The sequence below is a fragment of the Anabrus simplex genome, chromosome 1 (assembly GCF_040414725.1).
Source record: "Anabrus simplex isolate iqAnaSimp1 chromosome 1, ASM4041472v1, whole genome shotgun sequence".
Taxonomy (NCBI): Eukaryota; Metazoa; Arthropoda; class Insecta; order Orthoptera; family Tettigoniidae; genus Anabrus; species Anabrus simplex.
The window spans coordinates 1,289,320,914-1,289,340,301 of NC_090265.1; the positions used below are offsets into that span (position 1 = coordinate 1,289,320,914).

The following is a 19,388-nucleotide window of genomic DNA, read 5'->3' on the forward strand; positions in this document are numbered from 1 at the left end:
GCTAATACGAACTCTCTCTACAAGTTCCACTTGTTATTATACATGACCGATAGTTTTCGACTATCAAGAACATTCTCTCATTTGAACAGACTGTCTCATCAAGACAAGATTGAGTGTATGTAGGAATCTCAAATGTAAATATTATTCAGGCAACTCAACAAGCTTCAAGAAAAATTTCGTTCTATTTCATGTACATATTGTATAAAAATGTTGAAGCAATAAACTTTTATGTTGTGCCGTGTATATATTTTTGAGCAAAACTGTGCAGAAGGAATAAGTATGCAATTGTTTAACTTCTTAGTTTGTCGGGAAGTGAAAAAAAAATTCTTGGTCAAAACCACAGCTGGACAGAAGGCGACATCAATTTCATATAACGTTGTATAGACATTTCTTTTGTCATACCATAAGTAGACTAAACATTGTGAGTTGTAGAGGAGCCCATAACTTACAGCTACTCACTTGGAAGTACAAAAGCAGCAGTAAAGTGCTTGAACTGACAGTGTAGACTACAGAAGAGCGTGAAACGACGTGAGAGTACTGGAATAATTAATTTCTACACCTCAAACAAATCTCGGTTTGTGCATACAGTATCGCATGAAAATTATTTTATAACACAGTAGCTTCACAAATTTAAATCTGTACGCTGTATGTGACTGCTATTCTCATCCTCACACTTAGCCAGGAGGGAGCAGCGAGATCATCCGCTCGACGAAGCGCGAAACTTGCGCGCATTTAAAACCGCCACTTTCTCTATATAGCAGAGAGTATGACCAGCTTAGTTCACTTTCATCGGCGTGTTTCGAAAATCTCTTCTCAAAAGTACGACGCACCTTACAAAATTGGGACAGAAGCCTATTCTTAGTCTTTATATTGACAAAATCAGAAGAGCAGCCTACCCTTAGCCCTTGAATTGCATTGCATTACTAGATGACGGACTTATATCTGTTAAGAGTCTCATCTAACACAGTTTTGGAACGAACTCAAACAAGGAGATAATGTCACCTCTTTAAACGCCATATCTCTGAAGTAAACTTCGTCTTAATATTGCCGGTAATCATAAACATCTGAATCCCAGTTATAGTACGGTTTATAAATAGGAATGATTTTTAAATTGAATATTTATATATTAATATATGGTTACTGAATTAACTAGCCAACGGCCGTAGCCGTGTTGAAACACCGGATCCCGTCAGATCTCCGAAGTTAAGCAACATTGGGCGTGGTCAGGAGTTGGATGGGTTACCACGCGCTGTTGGTGGGGGGGTAAAGGGAATGGAGGAGCGGAAAGGAACTGGCCACCCTACCGCATGCAAACTCCGGCTCAGGAACACCTCTGCGGAGGTTCGGACCTGCCTTCGGGCAGAATAACCCTTACCTTACCTTACTTAATTAACTCAAATATTAATTGAATCTTGATAACTTAATAGTGCCAAAAATGACCTGTATGATGAAAAATCCTGAAAGTGGCAACAAAATTAGCAAAAAAGCGACTCACAAGGAAAATATATATATTTACTCAAAAATGTCCATTCTCTGCATTACATTTAATACATAATGCAGTGAATTCATTGTAAAAATAGTACCTAATAATAATAATAATAATAATAATAATAATAATAATAATAATTAGACACAATATTATTTGAGACAAAGTATCAAACCTCTCTTTTTACACAGTTTTCGTTCAAGAAAAATAACTGACAAGTAAGCATTATTAGGGCATTATGAAATACCAAAGTGGAAAAATATCTGAAAAGAGAAAAAACAGTTACTTCGCTCTTTTAGTCAATCAAACTATCGAACGAGAGCTGGTCAAATAATGGATTGTGCATGTACCTTATATATATATATTTCAATACTAGCTGATGTACCCGTGCTTCGCTGCGGGATTCTCATAAAGACAGACTTTGTGTTTTTTGAACTGAAGTCAACATAGGTCATTCGACTACAAAAACGTCAGTAGGAATGTAGCCATATAAAATACTCGATCAAATGAAAAACTGCACATTTTCTCACTTTTAACGAACAATACTACGGTGCCGATCTAACAGTCCAAAGTTCTAGAACTGGAATGACCAGGCCGCAGGCAGCCGTGAACACTCCTCTGCCATTATTCCGTTAAATATGCACACTTCTCATTCCAGTCAATGCCTCAGAGTAGGGATTGAATGGCTCGAATGCTATCATGAACCAGTGTGTTGCGTACCAGTAGTATCGGAAAATTTATGAAACAGAGGAATGCCATGCTAAAGAAGAAAGTTACCTAACTCCCCAACTACATCCCGCCAATATTTAGACAGACTGTTACACTCGGTATGACTGGGCGAGTTGGCCGTGTGGTTAGGGGCGCGCAGCTGTGATCTTGCACCCGGGAGATAGTGAATTCGAACCCCACTGTCGGCAGCCCTGAAGATGTTATTCCGTGGTTTCCCAATTTCACACCAGGCTGTATCTTAATTAAGGCCATGACCGCTTCCTTCACACTCATATCCCTTTCCTATTCCATCGTCACCATAAGGCCTAACAGTCGGTGCGACGTAAGGCAAATTTTAAAAAAAGTACTCGGTACCCAGCATTAATCCTATCTATCGGAGATGAGTGGCATCAGAAGACAAAGCACATCACAACAAACAATGGTCAATGTAATGTTATTGTTGATCAGTTTTATGAGCGAGCTTGCTATATTGTAGGCCTTCACATTTAGTTTTCTTTCGACTCTGTGCTATTAGGGCGTCTTATAAAATTATTTATGGCGTAGGCTGTAGTTCACCGAGCTCGATAGCTGCAGTCGCTTAAGTGCGGCCAGTATCCAGTAATCTGGAGATAGTAGGTTCGAACCCCACTGTCGGCACCCCTGAAAATGGTTTTCCGTGGTTTCCTATTTTCACACCAGGCAAATGCTGGGGCTGTACTTTAATTAAGGCCACGGCCGCTTCCTTCCAATCCTAGCCCTTCCCTGTCCCATCGTCGCCGTAAGACCTATCTGTGTCGGTGCGACGTAAAGCAACTAGCAAAAAAAAAAAAAAAAATTGTAGTTCCTTTTTCTCCGAATTTACATACCGATTATCATTAAATTCTGTTTACCCATTTTCTCCTGACTCGGTGCTGATAAGGACTTAGTAACAAAATTCCAAATTCATGAATATCTCTGTTATCATAACCGATACAGTAACAATGTATAAGACATAAATGATCGGAAATGTAATACTATATAACTTTAGTTATGTAGTATTTATCGATACGACCACTAATAACATAATTATTTGGGAATTAAATTTTAGGCCTACCCCTAAACTACCATTTCACTCAGCGTAAATACAATTATTTGTAGCCTAGATGATAGCGACTTATTCTCCGACTTTGCATACCGATTTTCATTAAGATAGGACGACTAATAACATAAATATTTGAGAATTCCATTATAGTCCTTCCCCTAAACTACAATTTTTATCAGCGTGAATACAATTATTCATGGCCTAGATTGTAGCGACTTATTCCCCGACTTGCCCTACCAATTATCGTGAAATTCTCTTCAGCCGTTTTTTCGTGTCGCGTGTACAGACAGACAGACAGACAGTACGGAAAAGTAAGAAGTGCATTTCCTTGTTACTGTGGGCACGACTGATACAGAAATACCATCCTTTTTAAATTCTGAGCAATGTACAGACAGAACTCTTATTTTATATATATAGATTGACCTCATTCTGGATTGCAGCAGGTGGCGGAGATCATGCGCAGGTTCTCGAATTCTGAAGAAGATAGACTGTTCTTGTTCGTAGAAACGCTCCGAATGGGGCACTGAAACTTCTGATGTTTGAATATTCACATGTAGGCATATTCAAAATTCGGATGATATTTAGATAAATTTATTAGTCAAAGTACATACATAAGAAGTAGTAAAATACGAAGAACAACGGAAAAACTACTGAAGTAAAAACACAAACGAAAGCAGTTTACTGAAAATGATGACTTCATAAAATTGAAAAAACAAAGACCTAAAAGTAAACGAAACAAGGTAGAATTGACTGAGTCACCGAAGAGGATGCGCTTGGATGTGTTAGGATTTAATGATGTTCGGGTAAGGGGAGATAACGAGGAATACAGAAGAGATTTCATCAAAGTGTATTCACTGCATTACGAAAAGGGAAAGGCAGAGTGTAAGGTAGGACGCATCAGGAATAATATTGCCAGCGACATAGTTTCTGTGAGGCACGTAAATGAGCGAATAATTTGGGTATACTTAGTTTAAAAAAATAGGACGAGAATTGTCTCAGTCTATGCACCATTTGAGGGTGCAGATGAGTATGAAGTTGACATGTGTTATGATGTTATGATGCATTGAGTGATATCGTAGTCAGGGTCAACAGCAAGGATAGGATATTGCTAATGGGCGATTTCAGTGCGAGAGTTAGAACTGAAGGATATGATACGGCGATGAATAAATGTGAGGAAGACATGGAAGTTGATAGAAATGGGAAGCGTGGTAGGTTGTAAACGGCCGGGCTGAGTGGTTCAGACGGTTGAGGCGCTGTCCTTCTGACCCCAACTTGGCAGGTTCTATCCTGGCTCAGTCCGGTGGTATTTGAAGGGGCCCAAATGCGTCAGCCTCGTGTCGGTAGATTTACTGGCACGTAAAAGAACTCCTGCGGGACTAAATTCCGGCACTTCGGCGTCTTCGAAAACCGTAAAAGTAGTTAGTGGGACGTAAAGCAAATACCATTATTATTATTATTATTATTATTATTATTATTATTATTATTATTATTATTATTATTATTATTATTATTATTATTATTATTATTATTATGTTGTAAACGTAATAAAGAAGGCGTGTCATAAATGGTTCCAAACAAGGACTGATGCAGACAGGGATTTGTACGTATATGATAGAATCAGGGAGGACAGTGATGTTAGTGAAATTGCGCTTGAGGAACTGGAAAGGATGGTAAGGTACCTTGTGATTGGACGAAAGCCGTAATTGCAATTATCTATAAGCAAGGGAACGGGCGAGTTGGTCGTGCGGTTAGGGCCACTTAGCTGTGAGCTTGCATCCGGGAGATAGTGGGTTCGAACCCCACCGTCGGCAGCCCTGAAGATGGTTTTCCGTGGTTTCCCATTTTCACACCAGGCATATGCTGGGGCTGTACCTAAATTAAGGCCACATCCGCTTCCTTCCCACTCTCAGACCTATCTGTGTCGGTGTGACGTAAAGCCAATTGTAAAAATATAAGCAAAGGAACAGGAAGGATTACAGCAACTATCGATGAATTTCATTGATCAGTATAACAGGCAAGTCCGACTTCGTGGCTGAATGGTCGGTTTAAAGGGCCCCGACTTCGATTTCTGGCTGGTCGGTGGATTTTCATGGCGTGTGATTAATTCTTTCGGCTTGCGGACTGGATATTTGTGTTTGTCTCAACACTCTGCTCTTCACATTCACACAACACACCACACTACCAACCACCACAGAAACACGCAATAGTGAATAGCCAAAATCCTGTTACATAGGGTTGGTGTCAGGAAGGACATCCGGCCGTAAAACAGGGGTCAACTCCACATGTGCGACTCTGTTCGCGCTCGCGACCCCACAGGTGTGGGAAAAGCTGTAGAAGTAGTAGTATACCAGGGAAAGGGTTCATCGGCATTTTGGAAAGAAGGATGCGATTGAGAGTAAGTTGGATGAAAACAAGTGTGATTTCAGACTACAGAAGCGCTGCCAGGATCAGTTTTCGGCATGCACCAGATAACTGAAAAATGCTACGAGCGTATTAGACAGTTATGTATAAGTTTCGTAGATGTAGATAAGGCATATGGCAGAGTACCGAGAAAAATTATGTTGTCCTTATACTAAGGGATTGTGGGATTGAGGGAAGATTATTAAAACCATTCAAAGGCAATTGGGGTACAGTGAGAATTGATGGTACAATGAGTTCTTGGTTCAGAGGTTAGACAAGGCTGTAATATTTCGCCTTTGTTGTTCATAGTTTACACGGGTCATCTACTGAAAAGGTATAGAGTGGCAGGGAGGAATTAAGTTAGGTAGAAATGTAGTACGCAGTTTGGCGTATGCCAGTTATGTTAATGAAATTACGCTTGAGGAAGTGGAAAAGATGGTAGATAAACTCCATTGTCATAAAGCAGCAGAAATAGATGAAAATAGCCTTGCTGAGGGGAACGTGTTATTAATGGCAGAGTATGCTGGAAGCCTGCAATCTGATATCTTGGAATTTGAAAATAGGTGCAATGAGTATGATATGAAAATTAGCCCTTCCAAGACGAAATTGATGTCAATAGGGAAGAAACGTACGATAATTGAATGTCTGGTTTGGAATACAAAGCTGGAACAGGTAGATCATTTCAAGTATTTAAGATGTGTAGTCTTCCAGGATGGTAGTATAGGAAGTGAGATTGAATCAAGGTGCTGAGGATATCTTATTCATATAGTAAGTTAGAATTAACGGACACGAAAGTAGCGAGAATAATTTCTGGTACAAACAGGTGTGTAGAAGGGTACTCGAAGTGAGGAGATAAGGGCTAAGTTAGGAATGAACTCGATGGATGAAGTGGCACGCTTAAACGGCTTCGATGGTGGATCATGTAAGTCGAATGGAGGAGGATATGTTACCCATGAGAATAATGGACTCTGTTATGGAGGGTTACAGAAGTAAAGCGAGACCAAGACAACGATGCGTTAGACTCAATTTCTAATGATTTAAGAGATATGGAACTAAATGAGGCCACATAGCTAGTTACAAATAAATAATTATGGAGGCGTTTATTGAATCTACATGGCTTGCAAACTACGCTGAAAGACAGAACCGTTTATAATGAAGATGTATGTAAAAATGGAAATGTCAAAGAAAGACGAAAAATTACTAAAAACACATATTTCACTAATCTGGGGGGCCTTGATTACGGTTTATATAGGCTTCAGGGTGGTGCAGATGTCACGCATGTGTTTAAATCGGTTTTGACTTCTTCTTTTAAAGAAAGTGAATGTTTCTCTGACAGATAACAAATAGGCCTACATGTATGGAAATGTGTACTCACTACTTGTGGGGGGGTGGGGGGAAGTCTTTCAAATGACCACTATATGGATCGACACAAAAACGAGCTCTCGAGGTCCTTTCAGAGCATTTGCAGTACTTAAACATTTTCTGGCTGTAAGGCATCAATTTCCACTCGAATATGTTTCTCTGGTTCTTGAATAATTATTGATATAGTCGTATTGTTTGAGACGTTCCAAAGAAAAATGCGCGGCTATAGAATCTGGGCATAGGGCATAATAATATACAATTATTTTCAAAGTGTAGTTTAAGAAGTTTCATCCGTTGTTCGATGCTTAGCTTTTCCATGGTTACTCGAAGTGTGCTCGAGTGTCCTGCGAAAACTGTGAAAAGAAAATAGCATTTCATATTAAAGACAAAAGTTTTAAGATTTCAACCCATGCATGACTTTTGCGCCATTCTGTATACGATAGCAATATGTATGTTGCACCAGTTAAAATATGACGTCATCAACATTTGAACCCTGCCACTGCGTCTGTCATTCAGCAAAGGAAGGAGTCATTGAAACAGACACCCTGGATACCTACTGTTATTACTATGTTATTTAATGATAGTGTATTGTCGGTCTCCAACTGGTAGTCTATATTGAAATCTAATTTTGATCAGGCCATTGCTTTGTCGCGTGATCGTGAAACTTAATGTCCTCTACTATGGGGTCGAATCGATTCTTCTTTTCCTGACTTTTTTTTTCGCCCGTTACTCAGAAGAAAGGTAGCATATGTATTTGAGATGAAGTCGCCAGTTAGTTTGTGGGCACGTTGACGTGGATATCGCATGCGGCGAGTAATGCGAGCCGTAGTCATGGCGATGAGCTTACCTGGCGACGTGGGTCTGCGCTAGCTCATAGCTCGCCAGTCTGGCCGGTCAGACCTCGTTCCTCTGTTGTCTTCTGCCATGGTAAGTTCATATTCCTCATTATTGGGGCTCAGAATTTTGTGATATTCCATATTTTTATCCTGGTTCTTTTTTTTACAAACTCTAACGCATTTCTACCTTTTATGAACACGATGTGGCTTTTATTGGTCATATAGATACATATTTTGCTATATTCAACCAAAAATGGTATTTAAAAGTATTTTTGTTATAATATATTAGTTTTAGCCATTTTACAAGTACCTATCATGCACGTGTTTTGTGCCGATAGTGCCAAGTGATTTATATTTGTGTTCGGTTATCTTCGATTTTCTTTCCTTAGAAATATTTTGTAGTTAAATCAAGTTTCGCGATCAATAATTTTTCAAAATAGAAATGACAAAATCATTTTAGGAATGTGATCAGTTCGGTGCTGTTCTTCTAACAACATTTTGTAATGTATTTATTTCTTTCATCACATTTTCCCAAGTTTCTATGTTATTTCTTGTATTTTTAGGGTATAAGTACATATACATTTCCATAGTTTTTAGATCGTCGTGACTCATGGAGGGATGTAATCACTATTGCGTGTTTCTGTGGTGGTTGGTATTGTAATATATTGTATGAATATGAAGAGGAAAGTGTTGGGACAAACACAAACATCCAGTCTCTGAACCAAAAGAATTAATCATACTCGATTAAAATCCCCGACCCGGCCTGGAATCGAACCTGGGACCCTGTAAACCAAAGGCCTCAACGCTGACCATTCAGCCAATGAGTCGAATAATAATAATAATAATAATAATAATAATAATAATAATAATTATAATTATAATAATAATAATAATAATAAATAATTGTTACGGGGTTACCCGTGGAGCAGAAAGAGGTTAAAGAAGGTGCCGGGGTGAATGGGTCTATCTACAATATCAAATTAATTTTGAAACTTAAACTGAAGGTTATATTTTTAGAACTTCAAACTTAACAATTTTCATAACAATGAAACATCAGGTACAATGACAATGTTGAAACAAGTCAAGGAAAGTACAAGACTAGTGAACTTTACAGATCCTGGACTTCAAGCCCCTCGCTTTACAACTCCTGAGCTCCCAGCTTAGATTTACAATTCAAAAATGAGAACAAATTTAGTCAAGGGCAGAAATCCCCTAATTCAAAGAGCACTTGCTCCTAAAATTACAATATCTAGCCTCTCAGAGACACACCTTACAGTTACAAAACTTGAAAAAGAGCTAACAGGCTCTCAGGTTTCCAAACCTACTCAAGGCAACATTGCATGAAAAGTGACAAACTCTGGCCTTTCAAGGCACTATTTACAAATTGAAATATTATCACAGAGGTATCTCGTACCCAACCTACAGGGCCTTTGAGAAAAGGAACAGGTTAAGTAAACGGCCCGAAACACAAACTGAATGGAGGCAAACACTGCGCTCCAGATAATGAAACCTTAAAATCTTAAAGGGCTCTAGGCCGATGAAACAGAGGCTATTCCCAAACTACTGAGGTGACTCGTATAGAAATTACTTTAACACATTACAGAAGGAAAAACAGTTGCAAAACGTAGTCACCTCAAACCAAGATGAAGGGGAGCTCGAGAGGGCACATCACTCTCTATCCCCGGTTTACAGTTAAAGATTTTATGAAATTTTTACATTAGCCGGAAGAAAGATACATTTTAGAAAAGTAGGTTACGTGGTTAAAAATTCGAACCTTCCCCTTGGAATAATCTGCTGAGGTACCTACACCAAGGAAGATGTAGTTTACGTGGCCATTACCTTATAGATGTTCTGCTGCCGACGAAAGAGGCCGCCCGCCTCCTGCTTAACACACACACTCAGATAGACGACGATCAATTGGCCAAGAAACGTGAAAAGCCGCAGTTTATAAACCCTCAGGGAAGGTTCGAGATCATTCAAGACTAAACTAGCCACACCCTCACAATTTTATTGGTTGAGTTCAAAAGTAACACTCAAAATCGAACAAGAAGCCTGTGATGGGTTGAAAATTAATTACAGAAATTTTTCATTGGCCAGATTCAAAATTGGCGGAAAGAAAAATGAAATATTGCCAACTCAAAAATAAATGAGCATCAATCAGTTACAAAAACCTAGAAATACAAAACTTCTTTAAATTGCAAGTTCTTTCACTTTGCACCAGGGTGCATGACCATAGTTTTTTTGGTAGTGTCATCTGTGGAAGAATGTTCAAACTTCTTGATGAATGGCAAACAAAATAAGGAGAAATTCACTCAGGTTAGGAAACTGCACAATAACAAAATTACATAATATTTCGGTGGTGACATCTTCTGATTAAAGTTCTAAGTTCCTGTTGTATTAGTTTCCACTTTATTTCGATAGAGGGGTTCATTTAGGCGCTAATTTGAATGCGCGGCGTTGAGGTGTACCTCCCGGTACAACAACAACAACAACAACAACAATAATAATAATAATAATAATAATAATAATAATAATAATAATCGTACAGCCTCAAATACCTTTAGTAGACTTATGATGTCACAGCTTTTAGACTGCCTGAGAGCCAATTTCGACGTTCCGTTGTACTTTACTAAATGGTAGAAAAACGGATATCTGTTGGACGATCGTTGGCTGAGTTTTAATTAATTTTGTCAGGTAAACACCAAGTGTGTCACCAGAGAACTTTTATATGCCAACATCGTACGGCATGGAGTGTCAAATGGGCCTTTTTTAACCCATGAAAGTCTGACTACCCCTGCCGGGATTGAACCCGCAGTTTTGGGATCTGTAGGCCAACACACTACCATTGGTCCACCGAGGGATGCAATACACTGTGTCAATCTTACAGAGGTATTAATTACTTTGTTTCAACACTTCTGACTAATATAAGGAGTTTAATGCGACGTGGCATACTTGTGATGGTTTCAACAACCAATCTTAATATCAACACCCTAATACCTCTTATTATACAGAATATCACTCCACGGAACACAAGTCACATGTTAAAACTTACAATTGTTTTGTTAGTTGAAGTATAAAAAGCAGCAATTAATACCACTTAATGTTAAAATGGCTAAATAAATTACATATTTGGAATTATTAGAAAAATAAAGTTTTGTTCGCACAAGTCACGTGTTAAAAAGTTATTATTATTATTATCATCACAACTTCCCCCATGCGGAGGCTGCCACAAGGACAAAGTATGTCGACTACACAGTATTTTGTCTTCTAAGTTACTGTTGACTTTGCTAGTGTGCCAGGTAGAAATAATCACCACACGGCTCAGGAATAAATTTGCAATATGGTTCTTCAAATGTTAAATAGATGATTGCGGAGTATGGTCACTGAACCTCGCATTGCAGCGATAGCTATGTCGTGAAGTCGTGTCCGGCTAAGAAGTATAGTGTCTAGGAAATATAGTGACAAATTAAGAAAAAAACTGAAAAAGAGGGTATTTCAGTGGCAAGTCACTGTATTCATCACACCCTGTTGCTTTGGGCATTTTGCATAAGATGTTTTTCCACCATTACTTTGTGTGAGTAATGTTCAGTTTACTTTTGAGATTTGTCTTATGCCATAAGAAATGGATTATAATTATAATGGTGAAATTCTGCGTATTTTTAGCCGTTGTGCCATGTGATGTACGTGTAAATCATATGCCATACTGATGTTAAGTAGGCTACAGGTCCTTTTTGTTTTTGTTTTATGTCCTTTCGACACAGACTGGCCATATGGCGACGATGGGGTGGAAAAGGGCTATGCTGGAAAGGAAGTGAACATGGCCTTCTTTAATATTCATCCCCAGCATTTGCCTGTTGTGAAAATGGGGAAACCACGGCAAACCCACCGTCTTCCGAATGCACACTGACAGCTACGTGCCCGCTTAGCCAGCTCGCTCGGTACTGCAGGTTATGCCATGCTGTGCTCTTCTTGGCCCTGCACTAGTAGCAAAAAAAAAAAAAAAAAAAAAAAGCTTGTAGTTGTACGTGACTGTTTATGTCGTGATCATAGTCACGAGATCTCCAATTCTAGGTACAATCCGAACCACAAGAACCCGCGAACTTGGCATTCGACACTAACATTGATTAAATGAGGGAGCTATTGATGTAATAAAAACTCATATTCAGTTAGTTAAAGTACATCGCAACAATAAGCAATTAATTTGTTACACATTTCGTCTGGAATGCTCGTACGCCCATCTTAGCATTTCAGCTGGGAGGTCAATTGGAGCCTCTCATCGAGGGGGGTTGAGACAAAATAAAATTTTTGGTGCTTTGAACCTGTTTTTATTTTGTTTAAACTAGGTTCATTTTAAACATTTAGTTTCATTTAATTTAAACCAATTGTGGCTTCTTATTAACCATATACGCCCATTCTCAGCTCAAAGAGAAATAATAAGATCTTGCTCAAAATTAAGTTCAAATAACTTAAATTAAATACTGAAACACAAAGCTATGGTATTGTATTTTGATAACTCCTGTCACCAGTTTATTGATTTCATACAGAAATGTCACTTCATTATTACAATATTAATGAATCAAGCACAAAATAATTAGTGACTATTACCCAAAATTAAAACTGAAACTTTAATAATAATGTTATTTGCTTTACGTCCCACTAACTACTCTTTTGCGGTTTTCGTAGACGCCGAGGTGCCGGAATTTAGTCCCGGAGGAGTTCTTTTACGTGCCAGTAAATCTACCGACACGAGGCTGGCGTAATTGAGCGCCTTCAAATACCACTGGACTGAGCCAGGATCGAACCTGCCACAAAAACTAAAACTTTAAATAGCGTTCAAAAAGTACTAGCGGTTTATGTATAATTATGAATGATTTAAACATGACAAGAATAAATAACTATATGCATAAATACCATTTTACTTTTCTTTTTATCGTCGCCATAAGACCTATCTGTGTCGGTGCGACGTAAAGCCACTAGCAAAAAAAACACTTATTTTTTATTTAGCGTTTACATTTTCACATCAGTATTAAATACTTTAAACAGAAATACAAACTGTGAGGCTTTCTCTATGCCTAAGCGATTACGTACTTTTAAATTCATAACGCAAAAGATGAGAAGATTCATTCAACACTTTCCGAGGGAGCCTGTGATGTAAATAACCGTTTAATAATGGGAAAAACTTTGACATTTAAATTTATCAGTGTCATTCTTTTGACTTTGTCACCACTCGTAGGTTGTAACCTGCGAAGTGGCTTCTTTCCCCAAAAAAGTAACTCTTGAAAAGGTGAGGTTTTTGATTGAAACTTGACAATTGATGGAAGAATGAACTTGACAAATACGTTGAATTTGTACATCGAAATGCTGCATTCTTCGTCAGTTAAATTCAGCAGTGTTGCCAACTTATATTCTAGATTTATTATAGTGGAATTTAATGTTTTATCCATTTTACGTTTTTTTTCAAATTTTTACTCCAGTCTGTCTCCGAGCTACTCCGTATTTCTTGTCAGGAGCTAGCAGTCACATGAGGAAATCATGTTATTTGGATTTGATATTATGAGATCATGGTATCATAAATTTGTAATGCGTGTGGGGAAAGGGCACTTATCTCTTAGTTGCCTGTAGTCGTATACTTCCTGAATGTGAACGCCAAGTACTGCACTCGGCCGAGTGATGTGACGATGTGAGTGAATAACACCGTTTCTGTTTTCCTGGGCGAGTGGATGCCATCGCCATCTATAGCAGTAAACTCGTTGGCGTATTCGCTCTGTCTGAATAACTGATTGTTGGTAAGTGCCGATTGCGTATGCAAAATGTTAGTATGTTCCATGCAAAGTTTTATGATGTAGGTATATAAAATGGCCTGGAATTGGAACTGTGCAGTCTCATTGTCTTTCCCCGTTGTTAAAAGAAAGGAAAGTGTCATGTGTAACTTCACTCTGGCTGGTACAGCTTCTCACATAACAGTGTCTGCTCGTTGAATTTTATCACCTATATTTTACGTCCGGCTCCATGGCTAAATGGTTAGCGTGCTGTCCTTTGGTCACAAGGGTCCCGGGTTCAATTCCCGGCAGAGTCGGGAATTTTAACCATCATTGGTTAATTCCGCTAGCACCGGGCTGGGTGTATGTGTTGTCTTCTTCATCATCTCATTTACATCACGACGTGCAGGTCGCCTACGGGAGTCAAATCAAAAGACCTGCACCCTGCGAGCCAAACATGTCCTCGGGCGCTCCCGGCTCTAAAAGCCATACGCCATTTTTAAACCTATATTTTGCAATAGTATGTCAGATTGTTCCGTATTCATTCTCATGATCATTCTACACTCTGCAGTATCTGCACTTTCTAATTCTCATAGAAGTTCAAACGAGTTCCATTGCCTAGTCCTCATCTGCTTCATCATCTTCGAGTAGCTCAAGCCTTGAAAATGTTCTTTTTTTCCCTCTCGTCCTTTTTTGACGTCCGCTCATTTTGCAAACGTTGTTAACTTCACAAAGTCGAAAGTGAACTGTCTCGCTTAAAATCTACTATAGGTATACGCACCTATTCGGCCAAGGCTGGTGTTCGGCCAGTATATTCAGCCATTATATTCCATATTCGGTGTGTTAGAAGAGTAAATGAGAGTTTTTTAAATATGAAATTTTGATAGGCATTCTTCTGGGAAATGCTCCGCGTCAGGTGATCTCACCTGTATTTACTATTTAGACAAATGCAATGTGTACTGTACGCTTGGAAGGTAGGCGTAATACACCTGATTGAACTCAAACAAGCGAACTTCAAACTGGCTATAGTAAACGGAGAGCTCATTGTGTTAAGTAATTCGGTCAACACGGCGAGCGAACGGATGGATGGTTAGTAGGCGCCGACCAGATCAATGTTGCACGCCCCTGTCCGTCGTTGCGCATATTTCAGAGGCGCCTCTCATTAAAAATTTATTTCCGTTTGTTTGGTTCTTATCTGACTGGCTTGTTAGGTATGGACACATTGTCTTAACTATTTCTACTACACCGTGAAATATTAGGGAATTTTTTTGTCACTAGAAGTTAGCATGAACATTTAAATGGCTACTTCAATAGCTACACTTGCTAAGACACGTTCCAGAATGAGGTAACTAAATTTGGCGCTGGGCTCGGTAACTGCGATGGTTGTAAATATTGGGAGAGATCTTAATCTAATGATTAAAAGCAGACCAAGGAGACACCGAAATTTGGATGTAATCTATATAAATAAAGTTGCAGGAGGTCCGTTGTCTGTAATTTCATTTGTTTTTCCAGTTTTTCAGATATTTATCCGTTTGAGGTCAACTCAAGACCGTATCATAGGTTTTTATTTTTCGCGTATGTTTCACCGTCACGGCGAAACAGCTAGATAGATCTCGACCAAACTTCATATTTAGAGTATACACATATGTTTATAGGAAAACCAGAACAGTTTTCTTCCATTTCCTCTTATACTATTGACTTTCTGTAAAATCCGTGGACTACATGTGAAAAGTCCCTTCATTTTAAACAACTTTTGTTATGTACATAATTTCGCTTACTCTTCAAATGACGGAGAAAATTTCTGTTTTCTGCGGGTCTCGTGCTCTGCATTGAGTGATCGACAGACCGACAACAAACCTACACGTTACCATGTCAACGTCTCTGCTTGCCAGCAGGGAAATAACGTATTTCTGTTTTCGCCAACACTCCTGTAAACTCGCGGTTGCTCCTTGGGCAGAAAGCGAGAGAGACGTCAATCGGCCATTCTGCGAGATATTGGCGGAATACCGTTGGAGATTACATTCGTCCTCGAATAGCATTAAGGGGGGTTGTTAATATTTGAACAGTGTAGCCTATTTTTTCTTGTAGTTGCTCTAATTTGTACTATATTTCTCTTCTACTTCTGTTTTCTGCTTTAATTTCTTGGCTCTGCCTTTCCTCTTTAGGCTTAAGTAATAACACCATAAGTCATCTTATCTGTTTACCTAAGAATCCCTGCGCCTAAATTTCTCCCCTAAGAATCTCTGCGCCTAAATTTCTCCTCTGTTATCACCTTCTTATATCCGTAACTCATACCATCACTATTTATTGAGGGGCATTTCATTTTCAAATGCATCCACTTCGTATTTACACATTTGTCCTATACGGCTGTCCTCAGTTCTAATCCTATTTTTTATTGATTTCAACTTCCTTAACTGTATTACCTTTTCCCTTAATTATTCCGTATGTATGCGAGTGCTAATCCAGAAACCTGGACACTCTTTTCTTTGAGGAAAAATTCCAAGCTGTTCAAATGTATAACTTTTGGAGCGGGAAAATGCCGAAATATGGAGGCATATTAATGACGGCGCAGACCTTCATTTCGGGATAGTTGGTGGCTAACCGGTAAGTCGTATTACAAAACAGATAGCACAATCGCTGTTCAATTTGGAGAGATCTGCAACCTTGATCCTATGACTTATTTTTGCGTCTCAATTGTTGATAAGTTATATAGCGCTTCATTTCTCGGTTATAATAAAATCTCTCCAGCTCGATTGTGATTGGCATTAGGGAAAGGGGCCTGTCTTCATAATAAAATCTGTCCATCTCTACTGTGAATGGCTGTTGCCAAGTGAGCCTGCCGTTATAGTAGGAACTCCGGAACTCGATTGTGATTGGCAGTAGGAAATGTGGCCTGCCATTATCAACAATATTTCCCCAATGCCTATCTTACATCGGAAACAACGTATGGTGTCCTCCCTGTTTTGTTTCTCGGATAGCGCTAGGAGACATGCAATTTACTATAATCTTACTCACTGCCTTTACAATAATTTACGGAAAAGTTTGTACAAACTGTAGAATACCGTAGCGAAGCACGGGTATATTTGCTAGTAGTATAATATAATTTAAGCATTTATAACGTAATAAGCTTCTTCCTACCGAACTTACTGATTGTATATGCAGTAGGTTTCCGGCCGTTAATGCCCGGGAAGTATTTGGTCTGATTTTTGCCTGTGATACAAATGGAAGGGTATTTTAAGTCCAGAGCAAGATGCATTCAACCTTGCGAAGACAGTCGAATAAATATCTGATCCAGGAAACATAACGATCTCGGTATAGAAAGCCATTAATAACAGCCCAAAGGATTCGTCGCTCTGACCACGTGTCGCCTCGTAATCTGCTGACCTTCGAGCTGTACAGCGGTTGGTAGCGCCATGTGGTTTAGTGATTGGAAGTCTAAATATAGTATTGCTTAAATATAGGTATAACAATTTTAAAAAAAACGAAAAAATTAGTCACTCCCGAGCACTACACAAACTTAAAACCTGGTATCCTCCAAATCTCTCGAAAAATCGAAAATTCGCAGAACTCCCCTTAGGGACCTGGGCTGAAGAGTTCTAGATTTGGTCCCGGAAAAGCAAACGTTGACTATGGGCGATCGAATAGCAAAGATAAAATGAAGGCGCCTAGCACAAGTAAATCGTAGGACTATCGGTCGTTGCGAAAATGATGGCTTATAGTGTAGTATTAGTTCTAATCCATAGGTTGTTTGCAGAATTATGATCTTGGAAATGTTGGAGGAAGAGCTGTATGGCATTCAGTGCATTTATAGTGTGTTCAGAATGCCTAGGGAGGCATAATCACTGGCTTCTGACCAAGGTGGCCGCGGTTCGAATCTCGATCAATGCATATGGTATTTTTTAAATGAAAAATCACCTGGAGGTCCCATGGCTGTGATCACGAATGAATCTAGATGATGGCTATAGAATGTATTAATTCATTTTATTCCTGTAATGTGTTCCATTGCATAATAATGGACCTTCTCTTTGCTGCACTCGAGTAAAGTGTTATGTAAAATTCTCATCATATCACCCTTAGAAAAAAATTGTGGAACAACCGGTGGATTAATGAAATCATATGTATTGCGTAGGTACTATTGTATAATGCAACGAGTTTTATTTGAGTTAGTAGCATTCATTTTTTTGTAGATTTTTGCATAATTGATTTGTAAACTATGAAATCCTGTGTTTTGAAATGTATTATAAATATTGACCCAGGACCCACTAAATTGTGAAGTAATTGGACTGAGAAAGCAGAGAAGTAAAACAATCTCCGTACAGTCAGTGAAAACTTATTTCATCTTTGTAGTGTAGATCAGTGAAACCTAGGGCCACGTGCCTGTTCAGAAGTAGAAATCTCGCTTCTAACGGGGAAATCGAATCTACATACTTCCGGCTGAACCGAGCATGCGTTTACTCCCTCGGTTGGGTAGACCACATGTAATGGCACTAGGTCTTCCTAGAAACTGACATTGATTTTTGTAACGTCCTAGTGAAAGATAATAAGTATATTATTGCTCACATATAGGTTTAATGAAGATCGATTAAATGCAGTTGCCAGTTCGATATATTGTAAATGTATGTATCCTCGGATTAAGGCTCGCAGTCCGTGATGAACGTCTTTTCTCTTGCAGCTTCTGAGTTGTGATCTCAGCAGAAACCAAGTCTGATGAATATGGAGGTTGATACATGACAAATACACCTTTTGCCCTGTTGAGTCTGCTCTAATTCTCTGAGGGTTCTGAAGCATTCCTTTTAGCCTACTTCTGATATGATTTAATGGGAGACGATGGTGATGATCCCGTTGATTTGATCCTTCCAGCTACGATAACCACCTTCCCCGACACTTTTTACATGTCACTAACGTCATTTTCATACTTCGGCGGAATGAACAGAACACTATTAATTAATGAATTGCCTAAGAGTAGAGTAGAGTAGATGGAGTAGATGGAGTACGCCCATCCCGTAGTTCCGGATTCCGGAATTATGGGAGAGAACACTCTTTTATTGCAATTTGTTCACTTTTGATACATGCCTAACATTTTACATTTTCCTCTTACATTTGGTTAACTATACTAAATAAAATTTGTTTTGTCCTAGACGTTAGCATTGCTATATTGTCTAGGACAACATGTATCTTACTTTAGTTTATTTATATACTGAAATTAACGAAAAATGATCATTATCAAACAATATAACTGCTCACCTCGCGGCAAACTAACAAAAAGCACACACTTCTACTTCACAGCAGAAATAATTTAAATAAGTGTGAATACCCACTTTTCAGCAGATACTACATATTATGTGAAACCTTTTCAGGCAAGTCACAAAAGCACCTTCACAGGCATTTAAATAACCTTTTCAGGTATATCAATCTATGCCAATGCTTGCTTAAATGCCACCATGTATCTTACTTTTACTATATTTGACGCAAGTGCTTGTTTTTAACAGTAACAATACTTGCAGTTAGTGCTAATATCTTTTCGTTTCCTTCTGCCACATACTTCTTGAAATCTTATTAACTCATACATATCTGCTATTTCCGAGATCTCTTGTTGTACAATCATCATATTATCTCTCTGCTGCGCTTGTAACTTACATTGTCATCACACCTTACTCTAATCTACACATGCAGAAGTACTGAGTCAACACTAAGCTTGAGATAGGTTAGGCCTATCTCCTCCTCTCCCTACTCTACTGTACTACAGCAGCCAAAAC

General features: G+C 38.8%; 1 protein-coding gene across 4 annotated transcripts in view; it reads left to right on the top strand.

Moving 5' to 3' along the window:
• The window catches only part of RhoGEF3 (Rho guanine nucleotide exchange factor 3), a 536,802-nt gene that overhangs the window by 318,323 nt on the left and 199,091 nt on the right, over window positions 1–19,388 (top strand). Inside the window, exon 1 of one of the 4 annotated variants that reach the window (XM_067152081.2) lies at window positions 7,932–7,964. The exons of the other annotated variants lie outside the window; for them this stretch is intronic. The gene's annotated coding sequence lies outside the window, so the exon portion shown is untranslated. Of the gene's footprint in view, window positions 1–7,931; window positions 7,965–19,388 lie in introns of those variants that run through there. 4 annotated transcript variants of the gene reach the window in all.